At 38.7% G+C, this 22,031-nt stretch overlaps 1 protein-coding gene and 1 pseudogene across 3 annotated transcripts in view; both read right to left on the bottom strand.

Annotated features, from left to right (window-relative positions):
• NPTN (neuroplastin) overlaps positions 1-22,031 on the bottom strand; it is a 75,402-nt gene that overhangs the window by 48,524 nt on the left and 4,847 nt on the right. The gene's annotated exons all lie outside the window — the stretch shown is intronic.
• Positions 5,157-20,227, bottom strand: LOC307098174 (large ribosomal subunit protein uL15-like; annotated as a pseudogene). The gene has a single exon. The product of its transcript is annotated as a large ribosomal subunit protein uL15-like (transcript).

The raw sequence follows: 22,031 nt of genomic DNA on the forward strand, positions 1-22,031 counted from the left end.
GTTTGCCGACCACAGTCCTAGAATATCACTGGTCATGAGGTTTGGAGCCCCTGACCTTTCATGTTGCTGGTCATGCAGTTTGGACCCCCTGACCTTCCCTTCCCTGGCATATTGCTAATCATATGGTAGAACAAGAGACCAAGAGTGGCCTCATGGAACTGCCAAGGGGGCCCTTGTAAAACCACTCCCTTAGCATTAATCCCTAAGGATAACATCTAGGCTTCCGTTGTATTACAGCTCCAGGCCCAGAAAAGCAGCAAAACCAGACAAGAAGTGCCATGGCTGACATCAGGACCAGCTCCATTGACTAATGAACCCTTGCCCTGGAGAGCTGGACCCTTGAAAGGACACACCAGGAAAGCTAATGAATATCCTATTGAGATCCTTTCCCTGGGACCCTCCCTCCACTAAAATCCTCACCCTTAAAAGCCCTTAGGACTGAGGACCCAGTGGCTCTCGCTCTCTGAAGCACGCTGGCAGCTATCCTGTCCTCTTCTCTTCCCCCCAAGGTGCATTACCTTTACCCTTCTCTTTCCTAAGGTTCAAGGGCCCCTTCTTTTGCCTCTGTAACATGTTTCCTAAGCCCATTTCTTCTACAACTCACTTCTCCTACCTCTGTGACTTCCTAAATAAACTTTCTCTTATAGTTTGAGTCTTGGCTCTGAATTCTTTTTTAGCCAGAACTCAAGTACTGAGGTTGCTGAACCCAGGTGTGGTCTGACTCCACCAGTCTAACACCTGGTGTTGCTATTGCCACCAACATGAGCTATTGTTCTAAGTTGGCATCCCCACCTCGTAAACTAGAATGTAGTAGATTTTCACTTATTGGCAGTCTCCAAGGTGGCTGCTAAAATGACACACCCTTAAGATTTTCCTCCCACCAAGGGATGAAAACTAACAGCACTTCCACCCTTTTCCAAGCAGGGACCTGAGGGGCACACTTGTACACACACTCTCCTATGACACACATCCTCTTGAATTTTAAAGTTCGAGACAAATGAGGTAGTTTTTTCCCACAAAGAGGCTGACAAACCTTACAATGAAAATTACTTTACCAAGTCTATTCTGCACAAAATGATTATCTTTGTGCTATTTTACAGATTTTTCCTTAAAGGGATCATCATTTCTTTTGGTCTTATTTCAAACATGGACATATGTATTAATACAAATAGTTTAATCATCAACTTTGCAAATTATCTAGAAGACCTCTTCCATGCAGCTACCACGACTGACCAAGTAGACTGTGAACCAAAGGTAAGAAACATACTTGTGCAAAAACTTCAGAAGTAGGTCTACAAAGGGGTCACCCATTTTATCAATTTAAAAACCCTGTTCCTCAGACTACAAAGATTCTTTGAAACAATTAGGGGACTCTCTCCCCCCTCAAGAGCTCTACTTTTATCTAATTAACAAATTGAGATAATAATTTTTAAATAAAAAGAAAAAACTTTTTGCTGCTAAAGGTTGAAAACTCCTAAATCTAATTCTTGCCCTAATCTGACACTTAAATATACTATGGTCTAAAGAAGCTGTAATTTAATTGTAGAATCCTTACTGAATCCTGTTCTCTAATGTTCTTATCCACTAAAATCTGTTCCCTCCTCCATTCCTCAGAAAAATCCCAAAATTCAGTCAACAATCCAAATCTATTCTCTTCTTTCATAATTATTTATTTGCACTCTCAGAATTTTGCTTCAGGTCTTCATCATCTCATAACTCCATGATGAGGTAGCACCTCCACCTCCACAATGAGGTTGAGGATCAGGTTAGGTTACTCCTCACCTAGTGTCCCAAACACCAGCAAAATATTGCTGCTTCTCTTGAAAAGGAACAGCAAAATTATATCCAGAATGCTTTCACAAAAATTAGCCAAGTTGTCCCAGGAATTATCCACAGTTAAGGTATTACATATGTGAGCACTCAAGATTTCCACCAAAAAAAACACTTGAGAATAAAAATACAGTAATGTATTGCTCTTTTACATTTCATGAAGCTGTTCCTTGTTTCGAATGAGAAAAGCCCTCTCAGTGGGCCAATTTCTACATCAAGAACTCAATCTTTATCAACATAATTCCCTTTAGTGAATTAGTAACGACAGATGTATTCTAGAGGCACCATACGCTTACATAAATCTGTCGCCCGAGCTGGTTTGTCTCAGTGGATAGAGCATTGGCCTGCAGACTAAAGGGTGCCAGGTTCGATTCTGGTCAAGGGCACAAGCCCAGGTTGCGGGCTCAATCCCCAGTAGGTGGCGTGCAGGAGGCAGCCAATCAATGATTCTTTCTCATTTATGTTTCTATCTCTCTCCCCCTCTCCCTTCCTCTCTGAAATAAATAACAATATATTTTTAGAAAAAATGTATCTGTCACTCCAATTACTATATTCAAAATAGAAAGACTACCAATGCCAAGGGAATTATAATCAATACTACTAAAGCACTGTATACATAGAACAAGCTTTGAAAGAATACACAACGAACTACTAACAATGTGTATTCCTGGGAAGTAGGATTAATGGGGTAAAAGGAGGAGCTTTAATATTTTATTTTAACCACTTGGGTATTATTTGAAACTATTGTGTAAGCAAATCCTTTCATAATTTTTAATTTATTGATTGATTTTAGAGAGAGAAGAAGGGGGAGACAAAGAGAGAGAGGAGGGAAAGAGGAAGGGAGACATCAATTTGTTGCTACACTTTTTATGCATTCACTGGTTGATTCCTATATGTGCCCTGGCAGGGATTGAACCCACAGCCTTGGCATATAGGGACGATGCTCTAACCAACTGAACTACCCAGCCAGGGCCATATTTTTTTTAAGTCCAGTCATGTTGCCCTTTTATCAGAAACTTAAATGAAATAATTCCATGTCAAAATTGTGATTAACCACTATCCAAGGCAGGAAGGTTCATCCTCTCTGTCTGCTAATATTCCCTCCTATAGTTAGTTATATCTATCCTTTGAAAATTCAACCTGATGAAAACTTCATTAAACTGGATGCAGAGAGGGCTGGCAAGTTATGTATCAGGTTACCTCAGGCTCACCTGGTACTACTAGGCCTGTCAAGTTTTTCCAATGGTGTAATTTGAGAGTTTAAGACTTGATACAATTCTACAGCTCTTTCAGTGATAAACAGATAGTGTTGCAGATTGTAAGGTGACACTAAGACACTACTAAAAATACATTCCACTCAAATTCTTTATAATTCCGACTTCTAAAAGCTGTTAAATTATACATACTGCTAACTGAAATACAAATGCCAGCAAGTTCATAATTCTCCTGGTAATTTGTGAGCAATTTTCACTATAGCTTAATGTTGTTCCTACATAAGAACTACTACTCCACATACTCTAGTGGGTTTTGTTTTAATGCACATCAAAATTTGCCCTTTCATCCTATAGCTATGAAATCTAATTACCCCTAGCACCACGCCCATCCCAGAATTGAATTTTAATGTCTACCTGCCACTAGGTAGCAAATTTTATGCTCTATAAGTGGACATTTCAGAATGTTTCATGTGCACTCCACAGTAAGTGGCAGCCTTGCAGGGAACCACTGAAATTTACCAGTTCACAATCAATCTTCATTATTAGCCACCTGCCTAGAATTCTTTCTGCCTTGATGTCCATGAGGAATTAATTTCCTTTGTGACTAGACCTTGAAGACCAGCTGATCTGTTTCCAAGAAATACGGACATTATGACCCTGTAGGGGTTAAAGGATTTAAAAAGCATGCTAAAAAATTTCTACCATATACAGAAAAACATCAAACAGCTACTAGGAAAAGCAAAAATACCCAGAAGTCATAATATGCAAACACCTGTGGCTAAGAAACCAGTCAACTAAACTAAACTTTGCATTTTACAAGTATAATAGAATTTGTCACCCCTCTTCCTCAAAAGGATTCAAGTAACAGACAAAAAAAAGAAGGTGTCAAATGTTTACCTAAAAACAACTGAAAATACCAGAAGGGACAAGGCCAAGTATATATGGGTAAGAAGAAACTAAAATTAAGACAGGAAAAACAGAGGAGGGAAAAAGACTTTATAAAAAATAATGTGTACATATAACTAAAGCATAGAGCTTTGATAAAAGACTCAAATCAATCATATTGTGGAGAAAAAAAAGATGAACAACAAAACTGAGGATAGGAGTAAAGCACATGTTTCTTGTATTGCTTTAACCATTGAGATCATTATCTTAATTACTAAAAAAAAAATAAGTTAGAAAAACTTCCTGCTGCTAAAATATGAAAACAAATTATACAGAAAGATGTATATGCCTCTAAAGTATTTTATAATAACCAAGAAAATTTGTAACTTTCAAAACAGTCACTGGACAATTGGGAAAAAAATCATGCATCAGTTTCCTAGTAAAATTAATGTTGCAGAAATTCTAACTCAAGCAACACCTATAAAAATGTCTTTTATGGCATAGTCTATTTTTGAAGATGCAATGAAGTACCGTAGTACTAGCAAAATTACCTGCTCCCTGATCATTTCAAAAATACATACTACACTAAATAATAGTCATTGCTATGCAAAGATTGAGAGCTAACCTGAAAAGACTAAGAAGGTTGATCTACTGAAAGATTGGAATCAGCATGTTTAGTGTTATAAGCATCAGGCTCCAAATGCCTCAAATGATAGGTAGGTTGTGTGTTAATCAAAAATGTCTTTTTAATTACTTCCTTGCTTCTGTTAAAAATAAGAAGGGATTAATTCCCCCATATTAGGATTTTCAAATTTCATAACCATCCTATACAGTAAAAGTCTAATATCTGCTAAGTGTCCGACCGTTCAACCAGTCGCTATAACGCGCACTGACCACCAGGGCGCAGACGCTCCAACCGGTAGATTAGCTTTCTGCTGGGGTCTAGCCAATAGGGACGGGGCAAGATGGGCCAGACATGCCCTGGAGCCCTCCAGCAGTCCCTCCCCGGCCCCGATTGTGCACCGGTGGGGTCCCTTGGCCTGGCCTGTGCCCTCTCACTATCTGGGACCCCTCAGGAGATGTTAGAGAGCCAGTTTTGGCCCGATCCCCGCAGACCAGGCCAAGGGACCCCACCGGTGCATAAATCCGTGCACCAGGCCTCTAGTCCTATCTAATAAAGAGGTAATATGCAAATTGACCCTCACACCTTCGCACAAAATGGCCGCCCCCATGTGGTCAAAGATGGCCACCGCAAGATGGCCGGCCGGCAGGGGAGGGTAGTTGTGGGCAATCAGGCCTGCAGGGGAGGGTAGTTGGGGCGACCAGGCCGGCAGGGGAGAGCAGTTAGGGGCGACCGGGCCAGCAAGGGAGGGCAGTTAGGGGCAATCGGGCTGGCAGGGGAGCAGTTAGGCATCTATCAGGCTGGCAGAGGAGTGGTTAGGGGGTGATCAGGCTGACAGGCAATCAGCCAGGCAGGCAAGCAGTTGGGAGCCAGCAGTCCCTGATTGTGAGAGGGATGTCCAACTGCCGGTTTAGGCCCGATCCCTGGGATTGGGCCTAAACCAGAAGTCGGACATCCCCCAAGGGTTCCCAGATTGGAGAGGGTGCAGGATGGGCTGAGGGACATCCCCCCACTCCCAGTGCACAAATTTCGTGCAACGGGCCTCTAGTTTCTCTATAAAATACATAGCTAGCTTTCAAACACATTAAAAAGTAAACCAACCAGAAACATCAATCAGAAATAATATATGCACCCTTAGATTCATAGCAGTGAAATTTACAATAGCTAAGATTTGGAAATAGCCCTAAGTATCCATCAGCAGATGAGTGGATAAAAAAACTGTGGTATATCTACATAATGGAATACTACGCTGCTATAAAAAAGAACCTTTACCATTTGCATGGGTGGACCTGGAGAGTATTACGCTAAGTGCAATAAGCTAGTCAGAGAAAGATAAATATCACATGATCTCACTCATATGTGGAGTCTAATGAACAAAATAAACTGATGAACAAAACAGATCCAGGGACATAGAAGCATGGAACAAACTGACAAATTTCAGAGGAAAGGTGTGGGTTGCGGTGGGGGGGGGGGGGGGGGGCGTTTAGGGGGCAGTGATTAACCAGGGAACTTATATGCATAAATGGACACAGGCAATAGAGTGGTGAAGTCCTGGGAGGGGCGGGAGCAGGATGGAGGGGTTAATGGGAAACAAACAAAGGGGACATCTGTAATACTTTCAGCAATAAAGAGAAAAATAATAATGGGTATAATAAGGATGTAGAATTCATTTGAGTTTTATGATTAGTGCTGCCAATAAAACTTTATCTGCAGTGTGCCAAAGATATTTAAGGAAGAATAAACTTATCAAATATGAATGTGTGCTTTTCTCATCATTTAATGTGAACTAATAAATGCATTTAGTATCTGTGACTTTTTAAAATAAATTTTATTGATTTTTTACAGAGAGGAAGGGAGAGGGATATAGAGCCAGAAACATCAATGAGAAACATCAATCAGCTGCCTCCTGCACACCCCCCACTGAGGATGTCCCTGCAACCAAGGTACATGCCCTTGACCAGAATTGAACCTGGGACTCCTCAGTCCACAGGCCGACGCTCTATCCACTGAGCCAAACCGGTCAGGGCTCTGTGATTTTTTTTTTTTTTTAAGTAAACCAAGGTAACTATATTAGTGGCAGAGAGAAAATCTTATCAAGCACATACTTATGGCAGGTATCTGCTGGTGATTTATGTACACCATCTCATTATAACCACTACCCTGTGGGGTATGTATTATTCCCAGCAAACAGATGAGGAATCTGAGTAAGAGACTTGCCAAAAATCAGGACTCCAATCCAATCTCTCAGGCTTCAATAGTATATTAGATTCATAATATAATCCTTTGGTGAAGAGGATGCAAAATGGGCTCCCTCTGACAGTTTTATTGACCAGCACAGTATGGAGAAGCACGGGACTTGGTTGGAAAGTCTGTAAGGAGGAATCTCTGAAAGGTCGGAGGCCTCTAGGGGGACCTTGCCGAAGGCAGCAGACCCTGCCTTGACTTTTCCAAACAAGTCTGAGTCCCTGGATGTTTTACTGGAATCTTTATGTTTAGTCTTTAGATGTCCTTGCTTAAAGGACACTGCAGATGCATGTGTTTTCTCCAGGATACTTACCCTGCTGATAGTATCTAGAAGTTAATTTTAGTTCAAGCTGTTGCTACAGTAAAAGCCTAAGGAGGCAGGCAAATGGAGCTGTTTGGTTTCTCAAGCCAAGCAGTCCCTTAGCCCTCTCTTTCACAGAAACGTGTGTTAGAGTAATTATTCATCCGTCGCTCAAGGTCTGCCAGTCAGCCTCGGCAGCACAGTATTTTTATTTTATTTTATATATGTTTTTATTGACTTGAGAGAGAGGAATGGAGAGGGAGGGAGAGATAGAAACATCAATGAGGGAGAAACACTGACAGCTGCCTCCTGCACTACCATGGATGGAACCTGCATGTACCCTGACTGGAAACTGACTCAGCAACCTGCTGGTGCATGGGAAGATGCTCAACCAACTGAGCCACACCTGCTGGGCAACCAGCACAGTATTTTTAAAAGTTCAACTTTCAGTGTTTTCAGTCAAAGCATATACTGTATTCTCCAGTTTAGCAAACGTTATTTGCGTAGCTCCTGAAGTAAATCATTTTACAACCCCTGCTTTAAAACATATTTTAAAAAAGAATCAAAACAAGTGAATAGCTATTCTCCTTGCCTTTCCATTTCTAGAAGAGTTGTAGCTTTGGCCAGTGGTTGTCCTGGGAACTAACTAGGTGCAATAATCTTGTATCAGAGGATACTTATACGTGCAGGGACAAAATGGAGATATTCTTACAGGGGCTGCTCTGCCTTTTATGGAGCATTTTGGAAATTTGTGTGTCTATTTTTGGTTGACACAATAATTGAGATGGTACTACTGGCCTTTAGTTGGCTTGAACCAAGGATCCTCAATACCCCAAAGTAGGAAAAGTCTTATACCACAAAAAATTGTCCCCTTGCCTGGCCAACATGGTTCAGTTGGTTGGAATGTTGTCCCATACACCCAAAGGGTTGTGGGTTTAATCCTCAGTTGGGGAGCATGAGGGAGACAACTGATCAATGTTTCTCTCACATTGATGTATGTCTGTCTGTCTCTCTCTCTCTCTCTTTCCCTGCCCACCTTCTCTCTCTCTTTAAAAGAGAGAGGGGAAAAAGAATTGTCCCCTCTTCCTGTACAACCTTGAAATGACATTTAAGATGAAAAACTTGTTCTGAGCCTAGAACCAAAATAAGTTTTAAATACCAGTATACCACAATGTATTATTGCATGGTTTTAATCATCACTCAGTTTTTCCCGGAATGCAATTACTTTGTAAAGTGAGGAAAGATTGTACTTTGTTTCATTTGGAACTTTACCAAGAGTTGTTCACCTTTTCAGAAGATTACATCTTGAACAGCAATGCCGCCTATAGTATCTGAATCACTACTACAGCACAACTCTATCAGTCAGCATTTGTAACTATCACATTCTTGGTTTTTATACATCCTACCTAATAAACCAGTAATATGCTAATTGACCGTACCTTCGCTATGCCCACAGCCAATCAGGGGGCTATGCAAATTAACCCAGCAAAGATGGCAGGGGAAAGGGGCAGCGCCCGCCACCAACGGGATCCAAGCCAAGATGGCGGACTGGGGCAGGCGGCGTGGGTTAGCGCCTGCAGCCGCCTGACCAGGTCCCCGATCACGCATCACAGACCAGGGCAGGTGGCGTGGGTTAGCGCCCGCAGCCGCCTGACCAGGTCCCTGATCACGGATCACGGACCGGGGTAGGCGGCGTGCGTTAGCGCCCGCAGCCGCCTGACCAGGTCCCCGATCACGGATCACGGACCAGGGCAGGCGGCATGGGTTAGCGCCCGCAGCCGCCTGACCAGGTCCCCGATCACGGATCACGGACCGGGGCAGGAGGCATGGGTTAGCGCCCGCAGCCGCCTGACCAGGTCCCCGATCACGGACCAGGGCAGGCGGCATGGGTTAGCGCCAGCAGCCGCCTGACCAGGTCCCCGAACGGGGCTGGGAGTCTAGCATAACAAAAAGAATATTCAGCAAAAGCAGGAGACAAGGTTTCATAAGTTCTCCCCCAGGTCACCACTGTTGTCTTATACATTTTAATTATCCCAGACTATGCCTGATGGGATTTGATTTGAATTATGCCTGATAGAGATTACATGGCATGAATTGTAGGCTCATTCTTTCTTTTTGTGGTTGCCTGACTGAGAAAGGCCTTGGAATGAGAGAAGGCACTTTTATTTTCCGTTTTCATTCTTTAGAGGCTGAGGAATTAGTTATATGAAGAATTTAGTGAGAGAATGAAAGTCTCATGCTGTATTTTTCTGTAAGTTTTATCATATGGAGTATCAAAAACTTGGTGGGATCCTTTTCAAGAGGTGTTACAAAAATTATGTTGGAATTAACATTCAAGAGTAAAAGGAGAGAAGTGAGTGGTGGGTAAAGGAAAGAACTTTGTCCTAGAAACCAAATAGAAGCCACATAAACCTTCAGATTCTTACTCATTGTGCTTTGGAGGTATTAAAGGATAATTTTTTATAAAGGTAAAATCATGGCTCATAATCTGTACAGATAAAAGTCTAAGTGACCGACATTTGTCCATCCATCCGACCAATCGGTACATATGACGCAGACTGGAAATTTAAAAATAAACTCTGACTCGCACCTGTGCCATACATATAAAGCTCTCGCTGGCGCTAATTTGAATGTTGCATTTGGTGGGAAAGTTATTTTCAGAGGGGTTTTTGTGCCGCCATGCTATACGATTGGCCATAGTACAAACGAGTTTAAAGTACTGTAGTGTTTGGGGATGTTTCAGACAGTTATCTCTGAAAACAAATATGAGATCAGAGGATTCTGCTTATAGTGAATGGTTAGTAAAACTTGGAGATGGCAAACTTGATAGCAGTTTTCATTTACGAATGGATATTATTGAAATTCCCCATGAAATGATGTCTAATGGATCTATTATTAAAGCCACCTTTGGAAATAGTATATCTATAGATAATATTAAAATATATCTAAACGTGCAATTCTTTGTCCAAAAAATGAGCACGTTCAAAAATTAAATGAAGAAATTTTGGATATACTTAATGGAGATTTTCACACCTATTTGAGTGATGATTCCATTGACTCAACAGATGATGCTGAAAAGGAAAATTTTCCCATTGAATTTCTTAATAGTATTACTCCTTCGGGAATGCTGTGTCATAAATTAAAATTGAAAGTGGGTGCAATCATCATGCTATTGAGAAATCTTAATAGTAAATGGGGTCTTTGTAATGGTACCAGATTTATTATCAAAAGATTGCTAACTAACATTATCGAAGCTGAAGTATTAACAGGATCTGCAGAGGGAGAGGTTGTTCTGATTCCAAGGATTTGTCCCTGTCTGACACTGGCTTCCCATTTAAATTAATTCAAAGACAGTTTCCCGTGATGCCAGCATTTGCAATGACTTAATAAATCACAAGGACAAACTCTAGACAGAGTAGGAATATTCCTACCTGACCCCGTTTTCGCACATGGTCAGTTATATGTTGCTTTCTCTCGAGTTTGAAGAGGATGTGACGTTAAAGTTAAAATTGTAAATACTTTATCTCAAGGGAAATTAGTCAAGCACTCTGAAAGTGTTTTCACTCTTAATGTGGTATACACGGAGATATTAGAATAAGTTTAATCACTTTATCAGTCATTATTTGCATCAATGTTGATTTTATATTATGAGTTTGTTATTGTATCATTTTGTTGTTTATTAATAAAATTATGTATTATTTTCATATACATTGTACTCATTTCCTTTTATCTTCCACACTTTTATTATAGAGAAAGGGAAAATAGCAATATTAAAATATTCCTCTAATTCCCTTTCAATGTGCACGAATTTTGTGCACCGGGCCACTAGTATGAATATAAACTTCATTGTCTTCCTCTGTAGCCATGCCTGAGCATTTACAGATTAAAACTATGTATTTTATTATGTTATTTCCCCCTTTATATTATATTTAGGGCATTATATTTTCTTCCTTAATTAACATATAGTGAATTTCACTTCAGGATAGTAACGGGAAATTACAAAAATGTATTATAAAAAGATGACACAAGATATACTTGACTTGACTTCCTGTCATGTACTTGGAGGAGGGAGGCAATAGGGGAGGAGGAGAACAGGGTGTCCCTATAACTACATTTAACTTGAGGTGAGAGCAGTACTGGGAGGCACACTTCAGAAATTATAGAAATTCAGTATCGATCTTTCCTAGTAGAAGTAGATAATTCAGTGAAAAGGCTAGTCTGCTACCAACCATGTGAAATGCACATTTTATGATATAGTCATCATTTGTCAGAAAAACCAACCTTTAAATAATCTGGTCCTTCTCTTAGTACTTTATTTTCCTCTTTACTTTCCTATGAACTACCAGAGTTGCAGTTAACTTATTAAAGGTAAACACTTTATAAGTGCCAGGCATATAACTTGAAAATATACATACATGCCACTTTACAATATAGCAGTTTAAGAAGTACTTTCCCATACATTATCATTTAATCTCATGAAAACCCTATGGATTAAGGGTTATATTAATTTTAAAAATAGAAACCAAAGGAATTAAAATGGAAACAGGATTTTCCAGTGCTCTTTCCACGCAACTACATTTCCCATAAAATGACCCTTTTAACATAATTTTTATTTACATTTTACATTTACAATGGTGACAGAGTATATCAATTTCCTTATCCTGTTATATTGTCTCCAACAGAGTTTAGACATCAAATTTAAACTACACTAATATTCCAATTTCATAAAAACTATGAATTATTTTAATACTTCTTAAAAATGCCTTAAATATATTTCAAATAAATATGTATAAGTATAGTTTTGATTACATTTTATGTTAATGTTATTATTGGTGGAAGTGAGGGATCCTTTTCGCACTGGGTGTTGTTGGGTGTTGGATTCTTACAATACCTTGAGAAAAAAATTTTTTCTAAGATTTGCACGGGAGAATGAGTAATTTTTATTTGCATAGAATCACATCCCTGCATTCCTAAAGTTCCATTTTCCTTAACCAGTACTGGAAGAAGTGCAACTGGGGATTCAGAAGAGCTAAATAAAGGCAAAGCCAGTGTCCAAAGTTTCCTTTCCATGGTGGAGTTGGGTCCCCACACAGCATCAGGCTAGTTCCAGTCCATCAATCCACAGTATGGGCGGATGCAGGAGCATAGGAGTCAAGCACAAGCAAGAGAGCGCAAAAGAGAGCTTATGTATCTGATCCTCCTTTGCTTGCAGTGGCCATTCCTACTTTGGCCAATGAACCTGTTCCCAGGTGTGACTGCAAATGTGTACCTTCCCGAAGTCACCCAAACTTTACTGGGCATGTGTCTATTTGGCCTTCCCTTAGCTTCTTTCCAGTTAACTAATAACCAACCAGGTTATTCACAACAGTATCAATTACCACTCACTCTGGAACCTATTAAATTATTCAATTCTTGTTATTCTTACAGCCATTGCACCATGGTTCGTACCTAAAGGACAGAAGGTGTATCTCTTACACTGAATTACCAAAAAGCAGTGACACGTCTCTGGTTAAAGGCCTTATAATAAAGCTTATGAAACCATGATTTTTCTTAGTATTGAAATTTAACTATAAAGAAATCACATCCCTAGTCTGCAAAGCTAACATCCACTTTCTTTGACTCTCTAAATCAAGTGGACACAATTCAGCAAATGAAATTCTAAACCCACTAGGAGGAAAAGGGCGTGGCCAGTCAAACTTTATTCATACCTCTTTTTCCAAGCCAAGAATGCAAATATATTACAAGCCCCCAAGCAAAAATCTGAAAAAGGATAATCCTTGAACCAACAGCCTCAGAAACATCTTTATCATACACCCTCAGGCAACAGCCCTAACTTTTAACATCTTTTTGGTAAGGAGAGAAAAGGGGAAATGCTAAAATTAGAAAAAGAAAAACAGCCTGATGCCCTCTGCTCACATCATTCCTGAAAACGTTAACTTTTAGAGAATAAATGAAAAGCTTAGTCTGTCAAATAAAAAGAACAGAACTGAAAATATTTATAAATGCAACGTAGCCAGAAAAACAATACTATTCTAAACTATATTTTCTCATACAAAGTTTGCAGTGTAACATAATTTTGCTATATAAACCTACTTTTTAAACGATTTTTAATACATAAAAACTCACCAAATTGCAAAACTCTTTGTCACTTAAGTTCTAAATGGATAGCCAAAATAAACAGTAAAAGACATTCTCCTAGGATTGCCAGATTTAGCAAAAAAAAAATAAAAAAATTCATTGTTTTTCTGAAATTCAAATGTAACTGGGCATCCAGCATTTTATCTGGCAACTCGACACTCTGAACTAATTAAATTGTGACCCATCTATACCAAAATATTACAGCACCAGCTCCCACTCATAAAGAATAAACTGAGCTTCCATCAGAATTCTGACTGAAGTCTCAGAGTTAGTCTGGAAGTGTTCTTTTCCAGATGATAAGGCTTTCTGAATAGGTGACATTTACCATAAAAAAGAACAAGCCTCATTTCCAAGAGCCAAAGGTGAAACTTTTACTAGGTTCCATCCAGTCTAGTGAGTGAACTTTCATGAAACTTAGGCTTTTGTGAGTTAAACAGATTAGAAATAATTCACAGCCTAAGTTTTTGGTAACTAAGCAAAAAGAAGTTACTTCTGAAGGATATAATAAACAGAATCCTGTTTTAAGTATTGTTAGGATGGGGGGAAAGGACCTTTCTTTTTCTTTGCTATAGCATTCCACAATTTAAGAGAAGCACCTGGTAATTAAATCCAAAGACTGTTGGCTCCTCTGGTTCAAACAGCCCCTCTGTTCAAACTGAGGGACAAGATCAACTACTCCCAAGGCTACATTCTTGCATACATGCCTCTCCTCCCTGCTGATTTTACAACTCAGGGATAATTAGTAAAAGTTCCCTTTCCCCTTCCCCTTCAAACAAGCCTCTTTTGAACTCTTCATAACTTTTGCTGAGAGAACATTTTAGTCTTTGGGAAAAAATTAATGAGATACCTCCCTAGGACATCTGCCAAGATTGTCTCCTTAAGAACTAACAAAGACAACACCCCTGATGTCTGCTCAATTTCACCTAGCAACAGCAGCAGCCTAAAAACCCCCCTCCCTTCCTTGTCCAAAGATTTAAATGTGGGAGTTTTTGTTCTTTGCCTTTTTATTGATTAGCAATGCACTGGCCCTTTCCCTTTGGGGAAAGTAAAATAAACTCTCCCTGCATTCATCTCTTCTTGTAGTTGTGAATTCTTTCACGGCCTGTGTCACAGGCCAAAAACCCTAGCAAGTACTACAAGACAGAATTGAAATTCATTTTAATGAATTCCAAAGTTAATCTACCATTTTTCTGGAATTCATAATCAAAGAACTATAGAGTTAAACACAAACTAATAACTGAACCCATCAAAACTTCTGGAAAGTCCATTTTATTCCATATTCATTTCCATAATGCTTTTTTCTCCTATTGAGCTCCTAAAACAAGTGCAGTATGTCCCCCTTATCCACGGTTTCCCTTTGTGGTTTCAGTTACCCATGGTCAACAGTGGTCTGAAAATGTTAAAATGGACAATTTCAGAAATAAATAATTCATAAACTTTAAACTTGCACGCTCTTCTGAGCATTGTAATGAAATCTACCACCATCCTGCCAGATTTCTCTCAGGGTGTGAATCATCCCTTAGTCCAGGATAACCACATTGTATATGCAACCCATCAGTTACTCAGTAGTCATCTAGGTTATCAGATGGACTGTCCTGATATGTTCAAGAAACCCTTGTTTTCTTAATAATGGCCCCAAAGCACAAGAGCAGTAATGCTGGCAATTCAAATCTGCCAAAGAGAAGTCTTAAAGTGTTCCCTTTAAGTGAAAGTTCATTCTCAATTTAAAAAGAAAAAAAAAAATGCCGAGGTTTCTAAGATCTACAGTTAAGAATGAATCTTCTACCCTAGCCATGTGGTTCAGTGGTTGGAGCGTCAGCCCATAAACTGAAGGGTCACGGGTTTAATTCCCAGTCAAGGGCACCCACCTGGGTTGCAGGTTTGATCCCCAGACCTGGTCAGGGCACATGTAGGAGGCAACCAATCAATATGTCTCTCTCTCTCCCCCTCTACCCCTCTCTTCCACTCTACAAGTCAATGGGGGGAAAATATCCTCCTGAGGATTAACATCAACAACAAAAGGAATGAATCTTCTACCCATTAAATTGCCTAACTTATAAGTTAAACTTTATTATAGGTATGTATGTTTAGGAAAAAACAGTACAGTACTGATGGGTTGCATATACTGTACCAGATATATATATAAAAGAGATCCTCCCTTTTGCTTTATGAAGTCCCTCTCAACCAGCTTTGTCCTACTTATAACGGCTCTGAGTACAAATAACTCTGTTCTTCTGCTCGTATCATTAAAATCATCTTCTTGATACTAAAGTTATGCTTTTCTTCCCTGTGCTCTAGGCCATTGCTCTTAGATACATCTCATCCATCTTTGGAGACTGCCTAATTCCCTTACTTCATTTATACTGCTACCTTGAAGGTATTAATAGATAATCACATCCCCCCGCCCCGCCCCAGTGTTCCCTTTTCCTAATTTTAGTGGCTCAGGCTTTTCTCCTAAGTCTTATGCTACCATCTATGTAGAATGATCTGCAACTTTCCCTAAATGTGGTTGAAAAATGTTATTTGGAGTTCAATCCTACTGTGAAAAGCTACACTGTTAATAATAATTTTGATATGTGACCACTATGTTATTTGTCTAAATGTAATTCAATTACAGTTCACTGTAAGTTACTTGAAATCTCTACAGTTGCTCTTTTCCAGGTAGCAGTTTCCTGGTTTGCATTAAGGCCATTTATTTCATCTTCCTTGATTAATGACTTGAGATTCAGCATTAACAAGTATAATTTTAATGCTGGAGCTGTTATGCTATTTTTTCCAGTTGCTCCCCAATGGTTTCCAACCTGCTAAACTTGTATAATCAAAAATTCCTATTTAAACTTAACATATTCCTTCAATCAAAAAATCCTAAGTTAAATATAGTACTTTCCTTCAATCTATGAATTGAGAAGTATTTCACAGTTGCCAACTCAAGACATCTTGTTGCCTTTTTTCCCTCCAAGAAACAATGTCTAAAAATGAGAAAATAATCTTCTCTAGAATTTAAAGAAAGGCAAATGGTTCTTCAGTGATGGTTCTACTTCTCCTCGGCCAGTGTTCAAGTCATTCTGTACTCATCAGAAATTGTGCCTCAGACAACAGCATCAGAGTAAATATTCAGCTCAGAATAAATAGTAGCCCTCGAAGCCCCCACACTCAACCAATAATTCAAGACAGGGAGGGGCTAGGGAATAAAGAACATAAGTTCTAATGTAAAAGGAAGGACAATTAAACTTACTGGAAAACTTGTGCTTTAATTATGATATTCAAATACTGTAGGTTCCCTTTTTCCCCAAATTCAAATAGGGTAAAAAATATCAATATTATGTAACTAATGGCTAATGTACTAATTCAATAATACTTTACTAAAACGTATTTTCTTTACTAAAATGACTAGTAACAGTACATGTTGATGTTACTGATAAATGCCTCGTGAAAAATCTTTACTGGGTTTACAAAAATCTTCAAATTGTTCCAGACTATATGGGATATATATATATATATACATATATATGCCTAATATGCAAAGTGTCCCCGAGAGTTCGACCGACCAGGAGTTCAATCTCTCACTATGATGTGCGCTGACCACCAGGTAGCAGCACAGAACAAAGCAAGGCCCCAGCCGGCAGCAGGGAAGGGAGGCTCCAGCTGGCAGCCTGCAGCTGCCAGGGACCCTACCCATACACGAATTTCATGCACTGGGCCTCTAGTAAAAACACAAAACAAAACAACAAAACTACTCAATACTTGAAAATTCTATTTTTCAAAAATGTCTCATGACCAATTAATGAATTATGAAATTAATTTAGAAGGTCACAACAATTTTTAAATACACTACTAAAAAAAGATAGGTACTGTTCCACAAAGTATTATGTATTCTGCACATATTTAGTCATAAATAAAATCTATTTCTCTGGCCCATAAACAAAAGTTTGAAAGCCTTTTTCTAAACAGCTTTTAAATTTTTAAAGTGATTTCACCATGATTACATATGAATACACTGCAGTATCTAGAAAATGTTACAGTTTGTAATGTTAACATTTTGGGTTATTTTTACATTAATAAACAGCAAGGATGTGGCTGATAACTGTTGAAACTAGATGATGATTACATGGGAGTTTATTACATTACTAGAGGCCTGGTGCACAAAATTCATACACGGGTAGGGTCCCTACGCCTGGCCGGAGATCAGGGCCTATCAGGGCCTTCCCACTGCTGGCCAGGGCCTTCCTTCGTTCTGCACCGCCCTCTGGTGGTTAGTGTACGTCATAGCAAGCGAGAGAACTCCCGGTCTCCCAATTGAACTCTTGTGGGGACAACTTGCATATTAGCTTTATATATATACTAGAGGCCCGTTGCATGATATTCGTGCAAAAATAGGCCTTTCTTCCCCTGGCTTCACTCCCAGCTCCCAGCCCGCCTGGAGCCGGGAAGTCCTTGCTTCTGTGCGGAGCACGGCTCCAGTAGTTCCCTCTGCCTCCCCTTCCCCTCACAGCAGGCATCATGCCCCTCCCAGCCACTCCGTGCCTGCATATGCAAATTAACCTCCATCTTTGCTGGGTTAATTTGCATACTCACTCTGATTGGCTGTAGGCATAGTGGAGTGATGGTTAATTTGCATGTTTCTCTTCTATTATGTAAGATATATATATATATATACATACACACACACACACACATATATATATTCTACTGTTTAGATGAAATTATAACAAAAATGTAAAAATAAAGAGGAGGGGCAATTAAATGGACCTACCTAACAGATAAGGAACATGAGTAAATATATAATTTGAGACTTTTACACACTGTTTATAAGGAATATTAATCTAGGAACTTCCCCAGATTTAATTAAGGTTAACACTCTGGTTGCCTTGTTCAACTACAATGGAGAGGTTTAGAGGTCTTTTAAAAATAAAAAAGGGAAAGGAGAAACTAAATCATAAATAGAAAACAAACATCCTCAAAAGATACATAAAAATACAATTAATTAAGTGTTCTGCACTGTCTCTTTATTGCCTCTTCAATAGTCAACTACTTTTCAGTCAACAGAGAGAACACAACATATCTATCTACCTAGCAGTGATTTTCATTTCTTAATTGTTTAATTCACACTATGAGATCTCCGTAACAGACACCATTCTGCCTTCCTTGAAACAAGAACTACAACTATTGTCTGAAGTTTAGGTTTATAGAAAGTTGGATTTCAAAACATGAAAGCCTCAAAGTCAATTTTCCTTATTTCTGAAAAACAAGTTTCTACCAACTTATTAAAACAGCAAGTATTCTTTAAGCCCTATACCCATTAGAGGCAGTACCTAAGCTGTAAAGCCAATAAATAGAGTTGTGTAATTTTAGAATTGGAAGAGAATTTAGACATCTAGTCCAGTGGTTTTCAAATACGTTCAGGAAGAAAAGAGAATCAATAGCATAATATTTATATATGCAAGCACACTCTTACCTGTTTTTTAGCATATGGAACATTTTGCTTTGTTATTCTATCAGAATAGGATTTGACATTTTGCCTTGTGTTTTATATTTAATCATTTTAAGAAAGTGAGAAATACATTTGGATATGACTAAAGCTATTGGTATAATTTAGAACGTAATGTTTTCTAATAATAGAACCTTACATAATATATAGAACACTAACACTTTTCAGGTTTCACATCAACTCATTTACAATTCATAGTCAATTTGAAGCAATACTTGGGTGTAACAATAATATAAATCAAGATAAACAAAGTGAAGGGAAGCATATCTAAATTGATATACTTCTGGAAAATACCATAAAGCAAACCATAAGAATTAAGATTTAGAAAAAAGGCTAGTTCATAATTGTTTTCAGAAATGCAAGGAATATTAATCTAGGAACTTCCCCAGATTTAATTAAGGTTAACACTCTGGTTGCCTTGTTCAACTACAATGGAGAGATTTAGAGGTCTTTTAAAAATACAAAAGGGAAAGGAGAAACTAAGTCATAAATAGAAAACAAACCTCCTCAAAAGATACATAAAAATACAATTAATTAAGTATTAATTACTACCACTCTGTACTTTTTTTTTTACTTGTGGACATTTTAATGAACTTCCCTCCATGTAGCTTCAAGCTACCAGAACACAGGCCCCACCAACACCTTAATCTTCTCCTCAGCTCCCCTGCTGAAGACCTTGGCCTTCACAATGACAGGCTGCTCTGGGAGCTTTCCCTTCCCCAGAACTCTGCAGTAGCCCAATCATACCACATCAATGACAGAAGCAGATCCAGTCTTGCTTTTGGCAGCATTTACCGGTGTCTGCTCACTGACCAGGGTCCATAGTCTATCAAGGTTGACAGTTGGGCAGAAGTTCTGGTTCCTCTTTAAGTGGTAATGCCTCACACCAACTTTCCCAAAATAACCTGGGTGATATTTGTTGAAGTTGATCCTGTGATGCCGCGAGCCACCAGCATTACCTCGGCCCCCCGGGTGCTTCCTGTGCTTGCCGATGCGGCCGTGGGATGCGGCCGTGGCCCCAAAGTTTCCAGGTCTTCCTCAGTCTGGATGGCATGTCGGTGGCCAAGAGGCAAGAGTCACTCAGTACTTTTTAAGACAAGAAACTTAACACACAATGTTTCCATCAAAGCTGACCAGTCTCCTTTAATAGATAAGACTGAGGTGTTTTGTTTTCTTTGTTTTTATTTTAATTTGAAACACTACAAAAATCAGAAACAAAACAAAAAAATGAGTGGTGCCTGGAGAACGTTAACTATGTCTACCACTAACTTACTGTATGCAAATAAATGTAGAAAATTAGGAAATTCTTTGAATCTTCAGTAAACCCCATTTCCACACAAACAGAACAATTAGAAGTTTTGAATGATTAGATAAAAATAATCTCAACTTAACTAGGTTGGATTAATAAGTGTATATTTTGAATATATACAGAAGCAAACAAAAAAGAAAGTTAAGCCTACTTTCCATTTTAGATAATAGTAAGTTGAAGTTATGTACAAATTTTGGCTCCCTCTCCTTAATTGAATAAACTCTTGAAAAACAGAGATTTTATTTATAAATTTATTCAATTTTTTAAATTTAGACATCAATATCACTAATCTTTTTACATAGGGATCACCAGAGTACTTCACTTCATATTCAGCAATAAATTTATACTTATAAAATGTAACACTTTATAATCAACCAGTCAGCTGCAGAGGTCTCCTGCCTTCTCAAAGCTAATCCCTACCAACTAAAATTGGGAATTCTGGGGGAAAAGTAATTCCACAAAACCTCACAAATTTTATAAAGCATTTATCTAAGGTGGTTAAAATTAAACTCCATATCATCAATGGCATTTTTAAAAATTCATATAAAATGTTTTGTTTAAAGAGACACACTGAAAGCCAAGCCAACTGTTCACATGACATGATTTGCACTATTATTAAATGTTGATGTGTGAATTTACTTTAGAGGTCCCTCGTCTCCTTAGTCTTTCTGATAGATTCTATTTTTCCAGATACTCCTCAAAAAATAAAATCCATGCCCTAACCGGTTTGGCTCAGTGGATAGAGCGTCGGCCTGTGGACTGAAAGGTCCAGGTTCGGTTCCGGTCAAGGGCATGTACCTTGGTTGCGGGCACATCTCCAGTGGGGGATGTTTCTCTCTCATGCGATGTTTCTAACTAACTATCCCTCCCCCTTCCTCTCTGTAAAAAAATCAACAAAATATATATTTTTTAAAATAATAAAAATAAAATAAAATTCATTCCTCATTCTTACTTTCTGCTTTTCTCCTTGCACTACTATAGCCTTTCTTCTCTTCCCCTTTCTCTTACAACTTCATTCTCCACTTCTGACCCTGTCCAGATTGTGTTCTCACTGTAAAGAATTGAATAGAATGCATCAGTATATTTTCCACAGAATTCACTTCTTCTAAAATGTCTTTGCAAAACTTTATTCAAACTTTTACTGAACACCTCCTGCGCGCTACTTAACATAGTTATTCGTTGTCTTTCTACATACATTTGTATAGAAATCAGCACCTTATCTCCTTCCCAAATTGTATCGTAAAAAAAACAAGCCTTTGCCCTGGCCAGGTGGCTCAATTGGTTGGAGCGCTGTCTCCATACACCAAGAAGGTTGCAGGTTCGATTCTGGTTCAGGGCACATACCTAGGTTGTGGGTTCAATCCCCGATCGGGGCGCCTGTGGGAGGCAGTGGATCAAAGTTTCTCTTTCACATCAATGTTTCTCCCTCTCTCTTTTTCCCTTCCTCTCACTCTCTAAAAATAAATAAAAACATATCCTCAGGTAAGGATTAAAACAAATAAATAAAAACACACCATTTTATACATCCAACAAAGTTTCAGATTTTACATATGAAACATCTTACTTTGAAAAGTACCTCAATGCATAAATGCCTAACCAATGGACACAGACAACAGGGGGGTGAGGGCATGAGAGGGGATATTGGGGGGGTAATGGGGGAATAAGGACACATATGTAACACCGTAATCAACAAAGAAATGGAAGGAAGGGAGGAAGGGAGGAAGGGAGGAAGGAACCTCAAACTAAATAAATGAAAAACTATGTCCAAAATGACAGAGTACTTTTCTAATCAAACATGGTCATCTTTGCAGGCCCAGTTAAACAATTATTTTTTAAAGTAAGAATAATAAAATAACATTTTGCCTTTTATTACTGTCTAAATGTATACTCCACAACAGAAAATGTTTCATATCAAAATTGTATTAATGAGAAAAATAAAGGATTCCTTTAAGACAAAACAGTCTAATTTCTCATGAGCATTTGTACAATTCACTCAAAGT

Source organism: Cnephaeus nilssonii (genome assembly GCF_951640355.1).
Source record: "Cnephaeus nilssonii genome assembly, chromosome: 4".
Taxonomy (NCBI): Eukaryota; Metazoa; Chordata; class Mammalia; order Chiroptera; family Vespertilionidae; genus Cnephaeus; species Cnephaeus nilssonii.